The sequence below is a fragment of the Bos indicus genome, chromosome 26 (assembly GCF_029378745.1).
Source record: "Bos indicus isolate NIAB-ARS_2022 breed Sahiwal x Tharparkar chromosome 26, NIAB-ARS_B.indTharparkar_mat_pri_1.0, whole genome shotgun sequence".
Classification (NCBI taxonomy): Eukaryota; Metazoa; Chordata; class Mammalia; order Artiodactyla; family Bovidae; genus Bos; species Bos indicus.
Window position 1 is genome coordinate 34,618,526 of NC_091785.1, and position 21,926 is coordinate 34,640,451.

The 21,926-nt window shown below is 42.6% G+C and overlaps 1 protein-coding gene and 1 pseudogene across 1 annotated transcript in view; one reads left to right on the forward strand and one right to left on the reverse strand.

The window, feature by feature from the left end:
- The window catches only part of ABLIM1 (actin binding LIM protein 1), a 328,672-nt gene that overhangs the window by 231,754 nt on the left and 74,992 nt on the right, over window positions 1–21,926 (reverse strand). The window lies entirely within an intron of this gene.
- On the forward strand, window positions 9,554–10,702 carry LOC139179895 (protein LSM14 homolog B pseudogene; annotated as a pseudogene).

Here is a 21,926-nt window from a genome sequence, read left to right on the forward strand (position 1 = left end):
GTTTGTCTTTCATAAAGTATTTGAAATTTTGACAGTGAAAGCTTACACTTGTATGTTTGTATAATTTAAAATAAATAAAACACACACACAAAAATAAAATAACCAAACGAGAATGAAGGCCTATGGATTCCAAAGCTCTATTTAACAATAAAAATAATTTAGAAGCAGCTGAATTACTCAGTTGGTGCCATAATTGCTAATGCTAGAACCCGTTCATTATTGCAAATTAGACACCATGCCTTGGGTTTTATAAACATCCTCATTTACTCTCACAATCTCATAAAGCAGGTTGCCCTACTAGCTCCATTTTATAGATGCGGAAACTGAGGTTTGGAGAAATGCAGACACTTTCTCACAGTTACTTGGCTAGTAGGTATCAAAGCCATGATGTGAACAAAATCTCGCTGTTTATAGAGTTCAAGAACTTAACGTTGTGTCCAGAAGGAACACAGTTTGCTTCTACAGGTCCCAAATCATATATTTACATTAGGAAAAAATAACTCTGAAATTCACCAAAGAATAGTCATTTTAGCAAGAGGAAAATAAATCCCCAATCCTTGGGGCTCTGGCAGTGGCGGGGTAGGGGGTAAAGATGATTCCTGAGGACCAGAGGCATACTGATCCAGTGCTGGAGCCATGGTGAGAGGTGACCTGTGGTCAGATTGCACCCTGATGAAATCAGTGGGGTCATTTATATCCCAAGGAGCCCTTGGGGGCTTTCCTAGCTATCATCCTAACCAATTTAGGTGACTACATCTTCTCTTTTAAAAAACTGAAATATACTTGATTTATAAAGATGTGTTACTTTCAGGTGTACAGCAAAGTGACTCAGTTACAAATATACATTTCTTCAGATTTTTTCAATCATAGGTTAAGATAATGAAAATAGTTCTCTTTGCTATACAGTAAATCCTTGTTGTTTATCTACTTTATATACAGTAGTGTGTATATGTTAATCTCCTATTCCTAATTTGTCCCTCCCTGTGCTTCCCTCTTTGGTAACCATAAGTTTGTTTCTATGTCTGTGAGTATGTTTTTGTTTTGTAAATAAATTCATTCTGTATCATTTTTTAGATTCCACATATCAGTGATGTCATAAGGTATTTGTCTTTTTCTTTCTGACTTATTTCACTTAGTATGACAATATTTGTGTTTATGCTTAGTCACATCCTACTCTTTGTGATCCCATGGACTGTAGCCCACCAGGCTCCTCTGTCTGTAGAATTTTCCAGGCAAGAATATTGGAGTGGGTTGCCATTTCCTACTCCAGGGGATCTTCCAGACTCAGGGATTGAACCTGTGTCTCTTGCATCTCCTATACTGGCAGGCAGATTTTTCACCACTGCACCAACTAGGAAGCCCACGATAATCTCTAGGTTCACTCATATTGCTGCAAATGGCAAAACTTCATTCTTTTTAATGACTGAGTAATATTTCATTGTGTGTGTATGTGTGTATGTGTGTGTGTGTGTGTGTGTGTGTGTGTGTGCGCGCGTGCGTATGTATCAGTCAGTCACTCAGTTGTGTCTGATTCTTTGTGACTCCATGGACTGCAGTACACCAGGCTTCCCTGTCCATCACCAACTTCCAGAGCTTGTTCAAACTCAAGTCCATCGAGTCAGTGATGCCATCCAACCATCTCATTCTCTGTCTTTTTTATCCATTTATCTATTGATGGACACTTAGGTTGCTTCCAGGTTTTGGCAACTGTAAATAGTGGTGCTATGCACACTGGGGTGCCAGTATCTTTTCAAATTAGAGTTTTCATCATTTCCAAATATATGCCCAGATGTGGGATTGCTGGATCATACGGTAGTGGTATTTTTAGTTTTTTAAGGGCCCTCCATACTGTTTTTCATTCTGGCTACACTAATTTACATCCCTTAGGTAAGTACATCTTCTTACATTTTCTATTCCAATACTGATATTCTTCACCAGGCCCTGGTCCTTACTAACTTCTCATGCTGGTTATCTGCCCAGCACATCTTTGGCACACACCTGCCAGTGGTACTTCCAAGACTACAAATTCTAAATGACAGAGATTTGTTCTGAACAATACCTAGCACAGTGCCTGCCACCCGCTGAAAGATGCCTAGTAAATTAATGATGACACACAGAAGGTTAATGGGCCACTCTAATGCCAAGGCAGGAGAGGGCTCTATGACACATCTGCAGATCCTACCTGATGAAACTGCCAGTTAGAGGCAGACTGTTATGGCAAGAGTGCTTTTAAAGTAAAAAAAAGTAAGTAAAGACGTGGGTGAGGCCAGGAGCCTCCAAAGTGAAGTGACTAATGAAATCCATGAATCTGTATGTGCATTTGAACTACACAGTATATATGAAAAACAGACAAAAGGGACCATTTAAACCATTTAAAAATAGTCCATGGAGGGACTTTCCTGGTGGTCTCGTGGCAAGACTTCAAGCTCCCCATGTAGAGGGCATGGGTTCAATCCCTGGGTGGAGAACTAAGATCCCGCATCCCAACAGGGCATGGCCAAAAAATAAAAATACAAATGAATAAATACAATTAAAAAAACAATATAAAAATCATCCATAGAGATGTGTCTCCACTAAATAACACCACTCTGCTAACACCCTGAGATTTCCCAGGAGCACTGTGTGTCCCGCTTCCCCTTGTATTTCTGCCACTTCCATTCATGCCTCACATGAGGTATGGGTCCCCTGCAAAGTATTATAAAGAAAAGTAATACCAGGCGCGGGGAGATTCTATTCCACTCAGATCTTTGTGGTATGAGGTGTGATCACAAGCCCAGGGAGCCTGTCAACAGTGACTGCGGGGGAGGTGGGACTCAGACAGGAATCCTCAGGGCCCTGTTTGTCACTGAGAGCTTTATACAAACTCAACACTCGGAGCTCCTGGGCCTGCTCCTACTGCTCGGGCACATCTCTGGCAATGTCATGCTCTAATAGACCCACTGGCTAATGACCTTGACAGAGCTCATTCATTATGGCAGCTATTGATTACCTCTTAGAGCAGAAAATGGGCTTCCCTGTTGGCTCAGATGGTAAAGAATCTGCCTGCAATGCCAGACGCCTGGGGTTCAATCCTTGGGTTGGGAAGATACCCTGGAGAAGGGAATGGCTACCCACTCCAGTATTCTTGCCTGGAGAGTATCATGGACAGAGGAGCCTGGTGGGTTACAGTCCAAGGCGGGGTCACAAAGAGTCAAATACAACTGAGCGACTAACACTTTCACTTTTTCACTTGACGCAGTAAAACCTGCCCAGCACTCCACTGTCTCACAGGGAATCTAAAAGGAGTGCCAGTCAACACACTGTGTTCCCCCCCTTTTTGGAAATGCATTATATTTAGAGTTGTCTTGTTAAATCTCGATATTCTGAATTAATATCCTTACTCTGACCCCAACCTTTGAAGTAGGTTAGTGATGGAGAAGTATGTGTCAGCAGTCAGATTTTAATATGAAAGAGAGGCTGGGTGGCTCAGATGCCTAAATGACTGTTAATTGTATGCAAACACTAGCTCTCAGCATATCCTTTAGTGCAGAAGATAGTAAATCGCTGTATCAAAGTCTTATATCAACAGTCCTCTAAGTAGTTAATGCTTTCAAGACGTTCCAGGAGAGGCCAGGGTGATGCACTCATTACAGAGGGATGGATGAGGAGTTGAAAACCTGGTTGTTTTAAAGCATCGGAACCCAGCTACCAGGTAAGATACCAAATTTAAGCATAGTCAAACATGTTTATTAGCTATCCTTTCAAAACACCCTTCTATTTTAAAAGAGTCACTAAAAATATTGTCAATATTCTGTATGGAGAGTACTTTTAAAACAAAGCAGAGGAGTGAAACTCCTTGTTAGGAACATAATGTGTGCCTCTTTTTAAGCCTCAGAATAATTTGTCAGCTTCCAATTTAATTATGACTGAGATTCAAGTCAACTGTTGAGGGTTCTGGGGATACACTCTCCATAGATTCCAGCCAGTAGCAAGTGGAAAGATTCCAAATGCATTAAAAATATACCATGGAAAGGAGGGGAGCAGGAAACATGGAAAAAAAGAAAAAATGAAATTCTTTTAAAAGAAAAATTTCTTTTTCTTTCTGGTGACCACTAAAAATATAATCTGACATGACTTACTCTGCTATAAACTTATTCTGTTTATAATCTCTCTGTCATGTAAGATTTTCCAAAACCTTCCTTATCTTTCCTGGAAATCAAAATTAAAACCTACCCTTTTTACAGTGCAAGGAAAACAGAGGGTTTCAAATTTATTCAAATAGAGAAATATAGACATCTTGAGACAGTCTAGTTTTATCTCTAAGACCCGTTTCAGTTAAGAAAAGCCATCGAATCATAGTTTCCAACTCTAAATATCAGTACTCTGTTAATACTAATTAATATGTACAGTGTTATCATTAACATTCAGATTCTATCTTCAAAGAAAGCCCAGAGAGTGCCAAAGAATCCAGAGGCCTTTTGTAAACATCAGGTGATGTTACACTTTAGAATGAATTGGGGAAGAAAAAGCTGTGACTAAGTTGCTGGCTTCCTGCCCACCCAGGGCCATTGTCAGCTTTCAGTTTAATTATTCTGATGTTTGTCAACTTTTGCCTTCCCAGTAAATGTTGAAGGCGGATCATTAAAGAACATGATGCCACATTTCCAGATTTTTCAGTCAGCATTGTCTTTCAAAGTAATGTTCATTTACAGGAGGAAATTTTATGGCACAGAAAGCCCTCATGAATTATTCATCAGTTACAGAGCATGCCAACATTCAATTCCTTTATACCTCTCGGTGAGTGTGTACATGTGAAGTGGAGCACGCTCTGGCTCTCTAGTCCTACAGGAAGGCAAACTCGAGCTCACCGGAGGTCCTGGTAAACAGAGAAGAGCAGAGTCTTCACAAGTAAAGGTGGGAGGTACAAAGCGTTTCTGCCTTACATGGGATTGATTACCTGATAGTCTACTCTCCAGAAACCAAAACAAGTTACGATCACTTGCTCTAAGGTCTAGTATCAAAAGAATCAGCATGAATTGATATGGTCTGCTGGTTTCAATACAGCAGCCTGAAAGATCGCCTTGGGATGCCTCTGAGGCTGTGGCGTTGGCTGTGGGTCCCTGGGGATGCTGAGCAGGGGAGCTGGGTCCCTCCTGAAGCCATTCTCCCCAGGGTACCAACTGTCTCATAAAGCACAACTGTAAGGGATGCATCCTAGGGACAGCATCCCTATGAAAATGGAATATTTCCTGCCACATCAGTAAATAAGGATGTCACAGTCATCAGTGATCATAGCCCTCCAAGGTGAGTTGGTGAGCCCTCAGGGCACTCAGGAAGGAGAATACCTGCCATCGAGCAGCCACAAGACTGCAGCCACTCCCTGTGGTGAGCCCCAAGGGAGCTCAGGATGTGAAAAACACAGGCTACTGGCCCCAGATAGCTGAGGTGCATATGAAAGGAATAAGTTCGGTGAGCCCAGACTCTTGTACCTTCCCATACAAATAAACGTGCTAAATTCCTTAAGCTGGGATATCTAGTTTTCTTTAATTAGCAATAATTTTTCACGTTCAGACGACCTGCTTTTTTGTTGCAAAACTTCTATGTAACTTGGTTCCTCCTCTTGCCTCCTCAGAGACGTTCTCTCAGGGTTACTTGAGATGCTGCCTCCTGGTATTGAAGTCTTAAAAATTTCCACTGAATGAAACATAACTCTCAGCTTTTAGGTTGTGAATATTTTTAAGCCAACCCCTAGCTCAAACAAAGTGTCCGTTGTACCCAATCTACGCAGACAAAAACAACATAACATAAGGAGATGGGAGAATTCACCTCAAAGCTATGTTAACACAGATATACTGGCATGGAGATGGGAAAGAGTACATAAGCAAAATGCAGGTCACAGATTCTCACTCACAGTCACTGAGGACCCCCAGTGTGCTCCAACAGACCAACCTACCCAAATTTAACTTAATGGAGCTGGACTCCTGCTACATAATAGTCATATCCATTTTTTAAAACCCCATTCTAATGATATTTATAAATGTTTAAAGAGTAGTAAATAATAATATTTATAAATATACTTAAATAGTGGTAAAAAAAACCCACTTGCAGTGGTAAGGAACCTGCCTGCCAATGCAGGAGACATAAAAGACTCAGGTTCGATCCCTAGGTCAGGAAGATCAAGGAAATGCCAACCCACTCCAGTAATCTTATCTGGAGAATCTCATGGACAGAGGAGCCTGGAGGGCTATAGTCCATAGGGGTGCAAAGAGTCGCACATGACTGAAGCAACTTAGCACAGCACATAAGTATGTTAGTAAATAACATATGCATATTATACAAGCATGTGTTTGTATTAACCTCAAGGGTTAATATAATAAGTGCACAACTATTTTAACCAATGAAAAGTCCCTGCAGCTCTCCTCAGCTTTAAATGCACAGCCCACCCCAGACAGCACACGTGACAAGTTTATGAAAAAGACAGCCAAACCTTGGTGGTCTTTGAGGATGTGATGAGGGTCCATGAGCTCAATGGGTTCCCAGGTCACGTGCACAAAGCTCTAAGTCTTCAGCTTTCCTTCCCGAGGTGGCTGACACACAGAAGCGCTACATCCACTCCTCAAAGGGGAGGCCTGGGCCCTGGTTCTCCTTCCATGAGTCTGTGGGCTGAGCTGGACTCCAGGGAGGGTGTGCCACCCCGAGGGTGTGTCACAGCAGCTCAGGAAGAATGAGGAGTTTCCTGGAGTCTAGCTCCTTCCTCCAGCACAGAGTCCTCATCTCCTGACCCTCCCCACTCTGTCTCCTGTGCTAATTCTAAAGACCACTCCAAACAGCACATCAGTTCACTGACATCACAGCTGCAGAACACCATCCTTGTTGCAAAGACACTATTAAAACATGCCCGAAACGTTCCATGGGTTTTCCGCTGCTCTGAATCCAGATTTATATCTCTGTGATTGCACAATAACTCAAACACAGGAGACAAAGAAAGAAAAGGATCGATTTTCCCAAGCCTTCTGCCTCTTCTTTTCACTTAATGAATTATCATCTCACCAGATGGGCTTTTAGTACTTTTTTTTTTGTACTAGGATTTAACAAAAATACTCCAACTTGGGGAGGCTCATTTTACTATCAGCCTGGTTGTTCATCATGGCTTTGGATGTTGTTCCCAGACAAAATGCTGGTCTGAGGCCAGTCATGGACTTTGAGTCCTTTTGTATTAGGTAAAGGCTGTCTGAAAACAATGGCCCCATCCGGTAAGGTTCAGGAAAGAGGCATTTTTTTCCTTTAGTAATCAGTAATGCCCTGATGCAGGGCTGGATTACCCACCACCCACAGTCCGATTTTTTTCCCAGTTATTTTTGAACACCAAGGCTTTTGCAAATTAGAAATGTTATGAAGACTGTTTAAATGGGAAAAGATACTTAGGACAAATATCCCCAGCATCAGATGCATTTATAGGCTAAGACATAGAAGGAAACTAGCATAACTCTTTTAAATGTGAGAGCAGATCATTTGATTCCTGCAAGAGACACAAACTCCAGCACCCATTCTGAAACAGTAATTTAACATAAGGCACATAATTTACCCAATGAAAAGGAAAGACTACGTGATCACATTGTTTAAATATAAAGCTTGATTAATTCAACATTCTCAGCTTACTTTCTTCTCCGTCTAGGTGGGTTTTTTGATTTGTTTTGAAATGGCTTTGGGCCATACTCTGGGGTCACCCCACCCTCCCTTCCTTGAGTCCAGGCCACTGCCTGGAACTCTGTACCCCTGATAACATCCTCCTGACTTGGCCAAAGCACCAGGCGCCAGGCAAAAGATCACAACTGGACCACTCGTTGATAAAATGCTTGGCTTTTGCAGAGCTGTCATATGTTAGCTGCTGCCAAAAGGCCAGTTGCATTTATTGAAATCTTCTGATTACGCCTAATGCCCAACATGCTCATGACTGATTTCAGAGTTTAGCCCTAATGCTTTTGTGTTAGTGTCTCAGGATTGTTACCATAAGGATAGAACATAAGTCTTTTATAGTTGCATTTTTTTTCTCATTAGTTTTCATTTCAATTCTAATGAAAGCTAGTTTTTCCTATTTCTTTGAAATCTCATATTATAATCCCTAACTGATTTTAAATGAAAGGGAGGAGAAGAAGCCATGTGTAGTGTTGTAGCACTTTTCTGAGGCTAAAACAGGATTCTAGCTACTTGCCTGGGTTCCCTGCCTTTTATAAGGCAGGACAGCCCCGAGAGGGGGTGGGACATGATTCAACATGGAAACTTTGACTTTTTGAAGAGTTAGCCAATAAAATAGTTCCTTCCTGTTCATGGGCCTCCAAATTTGACTTCTGTTAGCTGAACCAGAGATACTCTGGCAGTTTATCAGAATGCAGACACCTATTGCTTAAAAACTGTTTACACAACTGTCTTCCAATTAAAAGGCAATGGTACACTTACATTGTCATTCTAAAATCAGAGACACTGCTGTGTGTTCTTTACCTTACATAACTCAGTCACCTGAGGAAACTGCAGCAGAAATCTTTCCCAAAAGATGCTCTTCAGAAGTCTTCCCAGGAAACCAAAATTAACCAATAAAAAAATTACATATTCACCTATATTTGAGAAATGCTTCATTAAGCATTGTTCAACATGCAGCATGTGTGCCTTGTAACTCTTTGAGAGAAAAATAAAGTAAGATGCATTTTCTAAATTTATTCGATGAGAGAATGCCCAACCCCAACACAAAGATTAACTGACCACAAAACTGAGTTTGGAAACTGCACTAACGAAGTAGAGGGCTAGCAAGGAATGTAGAGATCAGAGAGCAATCTTAGAGCCAGAGGAATTCAGGAACTTGCCAAGGCCACACAGAATATACAAGGAGGAGAATTCTGACCGGCAACATTCAGTCCTGTTATCTAGGTGGCTACCACAGGCCTCAGTGCCTGGTTCTGTTTGCAAGTCAAGTCTGGTCCCCAGTGATGCTATGCTTGGAACATAGATACTGCGTGTTCCTAGGCAAACAACACATCTTAAGGCAAATTATGTTAAAAGACCGGGCCTAGGAGATGCCGCCTACCATAATACAATTTAACGACAGAGCTGAGAGTAAAAAATAGCAGATATCAATAACAAAACACCCACAGGGCCCTGGCCTCATCTTTTAAACTGAGCAGAAGAGACAGAAACTTGAAGCAAATTTAATTCCCTAAGAAGAATGATTCTATTGGGAAAGATGGAAACTAAATTTCTCAAAAGGTCATATTCAATAAGGAAGAAGACCCCCCTGGACCCTAATGAGAAAAGCACAGGAAGGAAAAAAGTTAAGACTGATTTGTCTTTTCCCTTGAACTTGTGTTCCAATGTTATCTGATTATACGCCCGGATAATTGCCCCAACCCAAGCTCAGCCACTGACTCCGTGAGAAAGAACAATGTCAAGAACTAAAAGAGGCCCCCTGGTCCCCAGGCAGGCCCTCGGGTGGCAGTAAGGCGGCACCAATGGCCGCGAGGAGAGGGTGACGAGGCCACCGCGTGAAGGCGAGTGGGCTGGGCCTGGCTGGGCAACCGCCGCCATGAGCAGCTCCTCAGGCACCCTGAACCTGGGCAGCAAGATCAGCGTCATCTCCAAGGCGCAGATCCGCTACAAGGGCATCCTCTACACCATCAACTGGGACAACGCCACCGTGGAGCTTGCCAAAGTGAGGTCCTTTGGTACTGAAGACCGTCCCACAGATAGGCCTTCCACCCCCCTAGAGAGGAGATTTATGAGTACATCATCTTCTGGGGAAGTGATGTCAAAGATATTACTGTGTGTGAACCTCCAAAAGCTCAGCACACGCTCCCTCAGGATCCTGCTGTCCTTCAATCTTCCCTGGGCTTGGTTTGGGCTCATCCTTCCAGCCACAGGTGCCTTACAGCCCCTTCTGAGGCATGCCACCCTACAGCCAGCTGGTGGCTAGCTCCCTGCTTAGCCAGCAGTATGCCGGCCTCCTTGGGTTTCCATCTGTCTCAGTCAGCAAGAGCCCCATGGTGGAGCAGGCCATCCAGACTGGATCTCTTGATAACTTGAACTCCAAGAAGCTGTTACCTGGCTAGGGCACCATGGGCATGCAGCTCAACAGGTGCCCAGCCCCACCCGCAGCAAGGCCGCCACCAATGTAGCTCAGAGGCAGCTGTGCAAACTCAACGGAGGGTGAATGACAGAGAAAAGAAGACCTCAGAGGAGGCGCTCAGGGAACAGATGAACAAGGAACAGCTCCGGAGGGCAAAGCTGTCCAACTAACATCAAGGAAAACACAATCAAGTTTGAAGGCAACTTTGATTTTGAGAGGGCAGATGCCTTTAGCCGAGAAGAGCTGGACAAGGAATTTAAGAAGAAACTGAATTTTCAAGATGACAAAGCTGAGAAAGGGGAAGAGAAGGACCTGGACGTGGTGACCCAGAGTGAAGAGGCCCCTGCTGAGGAGGACCACTTGGGACCCTGGTGCTACTACAAGTCCAAGTCCTTTGACAACATCTCCTCTGAACTCAAGACCAGTTCCAGGCGGACGACGTGGGCTGAGAAGAGGAAGCTCAACACGGAGACCTTCGGGGTGTCAGGGAGGTTCCTCCGAGGCTGTAGTTTCTGGGGTGGATTTCGAGGGGGCAGGGGCAACGGTGCAACCCACCATAACCCAACTTCCCACAGAGCTGGAACTGGCAGGGTGTATGGAGGTGGCTGAAGTTTCTTGCTGAAGCGGCACCGGTGCCAGGCCGTGTCTACAAGGACGATGGAGAATGCTGCGCTTACTGGGGGAGACATGGTCACTTCATTTACCGAGTTTGGAAAGTCCATGCTACCACTTACGTTTTGAACTGAACTTGGATGTGGTCTGAGTTAGAACCTCTTGTTTGGGGAAGTGTACATGGGAAACCGCTTTGAGGTATTCTAACCTATTTTTCCTTTTCAGCTGTGCACAGCCTAATTCTAAGGTTTTGGTGTCCTGCAGAAGGCTTCTAGAGTGAAAGTGTGATCCTCACTTTGTGACCTTTCTTGGACAGCTTTGACTTTGAAGGCGGAACCCAATTTCATTTGGCAAATGCAAAAAAAAAGAACTAAAAGAACTTGCAGTTCACCACCCCTTAAACAGAAAGCAATCTGATGGTGGCTTCATCCGGATTGGTGTGGTCTTTATGGCATACAATGATCTCTGTGCTACTCGAGCCAGTTTCTGCCGATGATTTCCAAGTGGATCCCATGTCATTATTTTTGTGACTGGAAATGAAGTTTTATAGAATTTACTAAGATAATAACAATGCCTATATGGATGTGATGTATCTCAGCTTCATAAACTGCAAATAGAACAGCCTTATTATAATTCACAGCTCACATTTACAGCTCACTCTCTGCATGTATTGAACAAAGAATCTCTCATTGATTTCTAATAACCCTCTGGGGCAGGTACCATTACCATCTCCATCAGAAAGATGAGGCAGCTGCAACAGAGAGAAGTTGCCCAAGGTCATTCCACTAAAAAGCAATGCAGCTGGGACCTGGACACAAGCAGTCTGAGTCAGAGACCATAGCCAGGATGCTAAAACTCCCTCAAGAATATTAAACAGTTCAGGCAAATCAACGAATCAGAGAAGGTGTCAAGGCCATCTCCATGCCTGAGACAATGGTAGGGATAATCCAAAACATAAATTTAGCAGTATAAAAAGTAAGAATACATCGAAGTCTGCTACTGCTTTTTGCAAAAAGCCTAAATATTGAAGACTATATGGGAGATTGATTTCAGAAGAATCATTTTTCTGAATCACATGATGTTTTCATGAGATTCTCCACTATTCGTCTCCTTCACAAAGAGACCTAGTCAGTGGCTAGTACCTGTCTCTGCAAAGGCTGCAGTGAAGGGACCACCATCACGGGAAACTGCTCCCCCGACCTCACGCCCACCGTGTACAACAATGTTCCCTGCTCATACTGGAGTTGCCATCTGACACTTACTTTAGACCCCACTTCTTCTTAACTTTTTGTTTTGTATTAGGTTATAGCCAGTTAATAACACTGTAACAGTTGTAGGTGAACAGTGCAGGCATTCAGCCATCAGATCAGATCAGATCAGTCGCTCAGTCGTGTCCGACTCTACGTATATATAAATCCATTCTCCCCCAGAGTCCCCTCTCATCTAGGCTGCCACATAGCATTGAGCAGAGTTTCATGTGCTATAAGTAGATCCTTGTTGGTTATCCGTTTTTACATGTCCATCCCAAACTCCTTAACTACCCCTTTCCCCCATCCTTCCGTCCAGCAACCATAAGTTCATTTAAGTCTGTGATAGACCCAACTCCTTTCTTGTTCCGGCCCTATTGTAACTCACCAGTGATCCTAGGCCAATCACCAAACTAACTTCTAAATCTGTTCAATGGGCAAATAATACCTGCTCTATCTACATCAGAAGAGTTAACAGATAACAGGGCCACCCCAAATTTCTTTTTCTTTTTTTTCTTTCTTCTTTTTCTTCCTTCCTTCATTTTTTTCTTTCTTTTCCTTTCCTCTTTTTTTGGCCAATACTTGTCAAAAAGGACTTTAAGTGAAATTTCAATAAACTGGACTCCCCACATCAAACAATAAGCTGGATAGAAATAGGGTAGCTGGTACATGGGAATCCATCACCTGAATTTAAGGTTATCCTCATCGCTGCCGGATGCTGACCCTTAATATTTGCCACCAGCACCCCAAAACTGGACTAATATTTTTCAAGCAGTTATTCTATCCCAGGGACTAAGACAAGCATTCTTAATATAACAGCCTTAATAGGTAAGTGGTTGAAGAAGGGTATTATCAACCTTTCTTTAACATATGCAAAGCCTAGAGAGAAAGTAATTTTTCTCAAAGTTGCAGCTAGTGGTCAGGGGAACAGGGACTTGAACTCAGGTCCACCTGTTCATTACTGTGTTACAATGAGGTGTGATCAAGAGGCTAAACCGCAATATCCTTGAGCCTTCTCCACATCACTCTGTGTGCAATTAAGCAGTATCAATGCTGTTATTTGTGCGAACCTTTTCAAATAAAGAGGAACTAATTCAAAGCAGAATGTGCTTAGTGGTTGTCATCAGACACCTCCTACATCGCCTTTTCCGCAGCCAAGAAGCGCACAGCCGTGGATTTGCTATTTCCCTCCTCTCGCGCTTTTGTCTTTCATCTGCCCTCATTCTCAGTCTCACCCAGCCTACCGGGCTAGGCTAGAGGGGATTAAAAAATATTCCTTACTCTCTGCCAAAATACTAGGCATCTCTCTTTCCTGGCTCATTTGACACAGACTGCAGGAACTGGGGGGTTCCAGTCTTTCTGTACCTTTGCAAAAGTTGCAATGATACAGTCTAAGATGAAAAAAAAATTACTGCAGAAGGAGGAAATTCTACTTTTGTCTCATTATAGGAGCACCAAACATTAAGTTAAATCATGACTGACCATAGTCTGGATTTTTATAATTTTCACATTAATTATCATTTGTCTCACAAGTGACGTATGACCATTGTGATGGCAAAACATTCCACTTGCAGCTTCACCCCTAGAGAAAGAAGGCTATTTATTGACTGTGCTATACACAGCAGGCTACATTTTATATGGGATTTTTTGTTGCGAGAGGGCAGGAAAATGGATAAACACCTAGAATACTTGCCCTGGAGATGTTACCACACCATTCTGTATCACCTGCATCTTTCAGGGTGTACCACTAGCAACCAGTTTGAAAGCTGTATTCTCTTTGGAAACTTTATTCAAAGTTAGCGAGAAGAGAATATGCCACATTTTAATGAGAATGAGAATACTATTTCAAACCACTGTCTCTGATTCAAATCTCCAGCATAATTTGGGAAACTGTAAATTCAACTTAACATTCTGTACTATCCTGTCTAGTTAACAATTCACTGACAGTAAAACATTCATATCTAATCTTTAAGGAAAGGGATCATTTATTTATGGTCTCATGGAAGCCAACAATTCCAAAGACTTTTCTATTGACTCTTTTTTTTAGATTTTTTTTGATGGAGACTATTTTTAAGGTCTTTATTGAATTTTTTACTGTTTTATGCTTCTGTTTTATGTTTTAGTGTTTTGGCCAAGAGTCATGTGGGATCATAGCTCCCTGACCAGGGATTGAATCCACACTCCCTGTATTGAAAGGCAAAGTCTTAACCATTGGGCCACCAGGGAAGTCCTCCCATTGACATTTGAAAATCTTAATGGTTTGTTTCTGCCCACTTTCAATTTTCATCTCTTCTAAAATCATTTGTTTACTTGGCAAAGGGAGTCGGACTAGTCTGTAACTACATACATCACACCTCTATGCTGCTGCTGCTGCTAAGTCGCTTCAGTCGTGTCCGACTCTGTGCGACCCCATAGACGGCAGCCCACCAGGCTCCCCCGTCCCTGGGATTCTCCAGGCAAGAACACTGGAGTGGGCTGCCATTTCCTTCTCCAATGCAGGAAAGTGAAAAGTGAAAGTGAAGTCACTCAGTCGTGTCCAACTCTTTGCGACCCAATGGACTGCAGCCTACCAGGCTCCTCCAGCCATGGGATTCTCCAGGCAAGAGTACTAGAGTGGGGTGCCTCTACAAACCTAGTCAAAAATCAAAAGCCAAAAGAAAACAAAAATCTTTCTACTCTGTTCCAAATAAAAGAGGATAAGTCTAGTTTAAGGTATGTTTAATGACAGAGCAAAAAAATAAAACAAAACAACATGCATTTAAATCTTTCAAAATAACACTGAGGATGCCTACTGAAACCTTTTTAGGTTTCCTAATAACCAGCCACTTCCACTTTAAGAATGAGATGGCTGATGGCGTCACCAGTGCAATGGACATGAACTTGGGCAAACTTTGGCAGATGGTAACTTTCCTTGGAAGGAAAATTATGACCAAACTAGATAGCATATTCAAAACTAGAGACATTACTTTGCCAACAAAGGTTCATCTAGTCAAGGCTATGGTTTTTCCTGTGGTCATGAATGGATGTGAGAGTTGGACTGTGAAGAAGGCTGAGCACCGAAGAATTGATGCTTTTGAACTGTGGTGTTGGAGAAGACTCTTGAGAGTCCCTTGGACTGCAAGGAGATCCAACCAGTCCATTCTGAAGGAGATCAGCCCTGGGATTTCTTTGGAAGGAATGATGCTAAAGCTGAAACTCCAGTACTTTGGCCACCTCATGCAAAGAGTTGACTCATTGGAAAAGACTCTGATACTGGGAGGGATTGGGGGCAAGAGGAGAAGGGGACGACAGAGGATGAGATGGCTAGATGGCATCACTGACTCGATGGAGGTGAGTCTGAGTGAACTCCGGGAGTTGGTGATGGACAGGGAGGCCTGGCGTGCTGCGATTCATGGGGTCGCAAAGATTCGGACATGACTGAGCGACTGATCTGATCTGATCTGGTCTGAAGGGACAGAGGCCTGGCGTGCTGTAGTCCATGGGGTCGTAAAGAGTTGGACATGACTAGGAGACTGCACAATAACACAATAATCAACCACTGGGTTCAAAGACAAAATTGCCTTTAGCAGTCAAATGCTTCTCCCCAATGGTAGCCTTCTGATACTCCAAGCCCTATTCCCCTGAGAACTCAGGCACAGACTGTATGGAAGCTAGAGGGAGCCTTCAGATCATCATTAGTCCAGTTGTTTTCAAGTTCATACACAGAAAATTGAGGCTTCTTGGGGACTGGTGAGGGATTAGAAAAAATATGACTGACTCTGGCTCTGCCCCAACTTCCACCAGAGAAATTTCAGCTCATCTAATTTATTTCCTGGGCTTCCAGACGAACTTTTGTTTGAAAGAGGATTTCATAGCTAAAAACATATGCTTTTAAAAATTCCCGTTGTTTCCATTTCTTTCATGTTAGGAAGGAGGTAAATAAAGACCACGAAAATCTATGACTGATCCCAGGTTGCAGAATAAGTGACTGGCCCAGCCAGGGTTACAGCCAACCATGGGCTCTGAGTCACGTTCTCCAGAGTAAGCACTGTCCCCAGATTGCAGAGGACACAGCTCCTAACAGACACTGTCCTCATTCAGGAACGTGCCCGGGTCTGTCTGTTACCACTCTTCTGGGAACTGCCCGCAGTTCTAGGGGCAGGCTCACAGATGAAGTAGTGATCTTACCCTTGTTCTCAACATTTTAAAAATACTAAATTGAGAGGCCAGGGACAGGAAAGCAGCCAGAGCCCTGCTAATTTAAGATGAAAAATAAAACCTTTCTGAAGTTGAGTGCAAATCCATAGAAAACAATGTTTGCTTGATAAAATTTGAATTTACCCTCAAATTAGCAAGGAAGCAGGATCCATCCGTCTTGCTGTGATCTTCATTCTTAAAATCTTGTTACTTAGCCAGCCACAGCTGAGCTCACTGCGTGGGGTTTGGCCCCAGGGCCACTCTAGTACTCATCAGGATAACAGCCTATGCAGTCAGCCTGGGAGTGCATCCTGGATAAATATCACAGTCACCGGCTCCAGGAAGGTGGGCTCCACTTTTTGTAAAATGTGACGAAACCACAGTGTGAGCAACAAAAACTGATAAATTAGACTGAACTATTCCAGCTATCCCTAGAGCCTCTGATTTACAAAGAATCCTTCAAATAACATTACATTACATCTTTCATCACTCAGTCGTGTCTGACTCTTTTTGAGCCCACGGACTATAGCCTGCCATGGGCTTCTCAGTCCATGGAATTCTCCAGACAAGGATACTGGAGTGGGTTGCCATTCCCTTCTCCAGTATTTAAATAGACTCCTAAAATAATCCCAGTTGCCATGCACTAGGTAAGTATCGAAACAAATTATCTTACCTATATGTACCCCAGCTTTCTCACCTATAAAATGGAGATAATTAAAGCACCTACCCTATGAGGTGTCGTAAGAATTTCAGTAAACAGTTCCTGGTGTATATAGTAACCTCTACATAAACATTAGTCACTGTCATTGTTGTTACTCTTATTTTGTTTAAAAAAAAAAAATTAAGTGTTAGCAAGGCCAGGGATGGGAAAGAGGAGCCCTGCCAATTTAAGATTAAAAATGAGATTGTTCTGAAGTTTAATGTAAAGCAATAGAAAGTAATAATTGGTTGATAAAAGAATTGGAATTGGAATTGACAGATTGGGGTGATAGTTCCACTGCTTTTCTGCTCAAACCTGACCTGGAGTGGCAGCTTCGCTATTACCTGGGAACTGGTTAGAAATGCAGAATCTATCTCAACATCCAACTCTGCTCCCGCTTACTGGATTAGAATCTGTCTTCTAACAAGATCTCTAGGGAATTTATGTGCATGTTAAAGTTAGAGAAATGCTACTTTATGGCACATACTAAGGTTTTAGCACTTGTAGGTTAAAGGAATAAGACCTCATTCTGTAGTTATATCTCCACTTGAAAAGTGAAAGTGTTAGTTGCTCAGTTATGTCCAACTCTTTTGCAACCCCACTGACTGTAGCCTACCAGGCTCCTCTTGTCCATGGCATTCTCCAGGCAAGAATACCAGAGTAGGTAGCCATTCCCTTTCCAGGAGATCTTCTCAACCCAGGGATCGGACCCAGGTCTCCCATATTGCAGGCAGGTTCTTTAATGAATGAGCCACCAGGGAAGCCCATACCTTCTCTTAAATCCTATACCTCCCATGTTAGACGCTTTCAACCAACCTAAGTCTTAAGGTAGATGCTCCTTTCACGAGCCAGAATAATAATATGTCAGGAGCGCATCAGAGCAGCGAAATCACCTCTTGTTAGTAAAGTCATCATCAAGTCATCATCAGTGGCTAACATGTATTGAGCTATTAAAATATGCAAGGATTAACCCAAGGTGGTTTCTGAATGTTCTCAGTGAACACTCACAATACTCTTTCAAGTATTACTGTGCCCATTTTATAGATGAGGAAACTGAGGTTCAAAGAGGCTACATCACTTTCTCTTATCTTAAAGATAAGACCTTATCTTAAAGGTCTTTCTGAAATTTACTCTCTTTCTCAAAATTGATGCCTAGAACATCATAATCAAGTGAAATGGGGAGCTGTAATTATCTCTCTTTTTAGGTAAAGAAAACTGAGACACAGAGAGAGTGAATGAATGATGTAAAGTCCACAGCCTGAAACTTAGGTCAGAACGAGGTCCATCAGGATTCTAGTTTTTCAGATTAAAGAATTCTGCTAAAAGGTTTCCATACATGAAGCTCTGTACAGTCGAACCAAGGAACTTCCAGTTTTAATATCTGAAGTCAAGGTCTTACTGGGGCGTCAGCCTCTTTGGCAAACCAGCACGTCCAGATTTGTATTGCTGCGGCTTGTGTCAACTAAGCCCTTATCAGCACATCTCAGCTAACATCTTACACAGTGTTATTCTTGCACACCTATGAAACTCTCCTAATTACAGTCTCTCTGATTTCTTTCACCAGCTCTCCGTCCAAGTTTGATATCCAAAGAATTCAGAATTCAGCAAGACTAGTCAAAACCATTCTTAGACAGCAGTCGTGTCATAAAGTCAAATACACAGGTTCAGAATCGAGTGATCAGGACCACTTATCCAGGCCCCAGTGAATGCTTGCTTCCTCTGGCCCTGAGGGCAACAGGGAAAGAATCAGGATATATTGACTAAACATTCTGTATTAGTTTCTGAAAGCTGTCACAAAAAAAATACCAGACTAGGGTGACTTCAACAGAGACTTCTTTTCCCATGGTTCTGGAGGCTGGAAGTTCAAGCTCAAGGTGCTGGCAGGCTTGGCTTTTGAGGCCTCTCTCCTTGGCCTGCAGACAGACACCTTCTTACTGTGCCCCCACAGGGTTAGCTGTGTGTGTGCATATCTTGCGTGTGTCTTTCTCTCTTCCTCTGTGTCCCAATGTCCTCTTCTTATAAGGACACCAGTCATATTAGATGAGGGCCCACCTTAACAACCTCATTTTAATTTAATGACATCTTTTTTTTTTTTTTTTGCTGCACTGGTCTTTGTTGCTTTGTGAAGGCTCTCTCATTGAACTGACTCATTGGAAAAGACCCTAATGCTGGGAAAGATTGAAGGCAGGAGAAGGGGATGACAGAGGATGAGATGGTTTGATGGCATCACTGACTCAGTGGATGTGAGTTTGAGCAAGCTCCAGGAGATACTGAAGGACAGGGAAGCCTGGTGTGCTGCAGTCCATGGGATTGCAAAGAGTTGGACACGACTTAGCCACTGAACTGAACTGAACTGAACTGAACTGAGGGCTCTCTCTAGTTGCAGCGAGCGAGCAGGGTTGCCTCCCTAGTTGTAGTACATGGGATTCTCATTGCGGTGCCTTCTCTTACTATAGCTCCCAGCTTCTAGAGCACAGGCTTCAGTAGTCGTGCACTGGCTTAGCTGCCCCACGGCATGTGAGACCTTCCAGGACCACAAATTGAACCTGTGTCCCCTATATTGGCAGGAGGATTTCTAACCAGTAGACACCAGAGAAGTCCCTAATGACATCTTCAAAGGCCCTATCTCCAAATTCACTTACATTCTGAGGTCCTGTGGGGGTGGAGGTAGAGCATCACAGTGTGAGTATGGGGAGAACACAAGTCAGTTCACAGCTGATCATGAATAGATCTTTTCCTCCACTGTCACTAAGCCCTAGAGCCGGGCTGAGGCCTTCTCATCCAGTTTGGGTTCAGTAAGAAGCAAGAATCTGCAATAATCTGAATCTCTCACACCTGTGACCCAGACCACTCTGGAGGGAGACTGAAGAGGAGGGATTTCCAGACGAGACCTTTTCTTTTCAGTCTGCGCAGCCTAGGTTCTTCCCTGCCCCCACTAACCACGAGTTCAGGTGGGGTCACTCTGAGGTGGCTTTTTAACAAAATTTAAATGGTACTTCTAAAACCAGCCTGAGTCAGGGACATGAACAATGACTACAGTACTAAAAAGTTGGAACTGGAAAGAACTGGAATCTGGCCGCCTGCGAGGCCTCTTGTGCCCAGCGGCACATGCTCCTGAGCGGTGAGGTGCTGAGCCCTGGGAGCTGGCACTGGACTTCCCAGACAGCTGTCCTGTGCAGCAGGACCGCCCGGAGGCGAGAGCCAGCCCCAGCCAGCCCACTCAGCCCCCCGAGGCAGCACAGGAAATGTCAGAGAGTGGGAGGGAGGGAGGGAGGGAGGGCAGCACAGAGCCAACACGTCAGGAGGTGCGGGCTTCACACAGGGTGTGTGCGAACGCTCCAAACAACGCATCAGAATTAAGTTCCTGGGCGTCTAAACCAGGATACCCTAGGAACAGAACAAGACTGAAAGTGAGAGTGCCATTTGCTATGAAAATGAAAACCCACACATGGTCAGTCTAATAAACCTCATTAATGTAGACTGCCCTAATTTTCAATTTTAGTAATTCAGCTATTCCTGACATCATTAATTTTTAAACGTAGATCTGAAAACCTTTCCATGTTGATATAAAATTCCATACTCTTTCTAGGGGTTTTAAAAGGTTGTTTTGCCATTTTATTTGGTATATGATACGGACTTGAAAGTAACCGTTATGTTAGATTAGTGTATTACTAAATGTATTGAAGACTATAATGTAGAGATCTCTTGCACAGAGGCAATGCAGAATATGAAACTAGAGAAGAAAATGACACCAGCAAGAAAACACAGGGAAAAATTAATTCCCAAATAGAAATTTCCTTATTAATCCTCTATTAATTTATTAATACCTATGAAGAAACAACTAAGAATCACTAGACATTTGAGGAAAATGCACAACACAAAATAGCACCAAGATGAAAATATAACCACATGATTCTAGAGAATATAAATAATTCATACAACATACGAGGACCTAAATAAAAATTCAAATTCAATTCATATCCTCTGAGGGATTTGAGAACACACTGTATCCATGAAATAAAAGTGGGAAAAGATTAAAGGAGCAATTGGAAAAAAAGAGAGTTTGGGGAAATTAAAAATGATTGTGACAATAGAAAGAAATTTAATAGGCAGGCGAAGAGAAAACTTTCAGAAGATTTCCAAGAACATAGAACAATATATAAAAGAGATTGAAAATATGAAAGAAGAATTAAGAGAGATGAAGGATGCCCAGTATTCATTTAATAGAAATCTCAGAAAGATAATACAGACAAGAGGGGAAAAAATAATACAAAAAAACTCCCCAGACCCAAAGAAAGACACAGGTCTTCATATTGCATGGGCAAACCAGGTTCTGAAAAGGATGAAGAAGACAAATAGCAAGACATATCTCGCTAGAATTTCAAACCTCTGAAGATATAAACAAGATCCTTAGAGCTATCAGAGTCCAAATCAGGTTACCAAGAAAGGATAAGGACTCAAGCTGCCATCAGACTTGGCAGACATTCTGAATTTCAGAAGACAGAGGAACAAAACCTTTAAAGTTTTTGGGGAAACATGGCTTTGAATCTGCACATGTATACCAGGTCAATCAAGCACCTGGGCAAAATAAGCATTTTCAGATATGCAAGGATCCCATTTACCTCCCATGCATCCTAACTGAAAAAAAGTTTGACTCGAAAGGAAAAATTTATCCTCAAACAAAAAACTATAGGTTTCAAGAAAATGTAGAATACGTTTAAGAATGAAATGATGGTGGTGTTGGTAGGCCAGGGGAGGGCAATGGAATCCCACAATGACAGCTTTGCAATAGATCTAGAAATATGGTTAGAACATGGTCAGGAGTCCAAAAAAAATCTCCAAGAAAGTAAATCTCATTCAACAAGTTAGTGTAAGCAAGAAAATGGGGAATTTTAGTGATGATATTCACTTTGCTTAGCAAGAATAAAACAGAATTAACAGTAAAAGCTTTGTATAAATTAAACATCTGCATAAAAAATCATGGTGCAACTAAAGTAACATAATTTTGAGCAAAAAAAAGGATTATGGAAAAGGAGCCTTTGCTGATGCTTGAACATCCTCTTAGAGCAAAACAGAATTGGTGCCCCAAAGAATTACT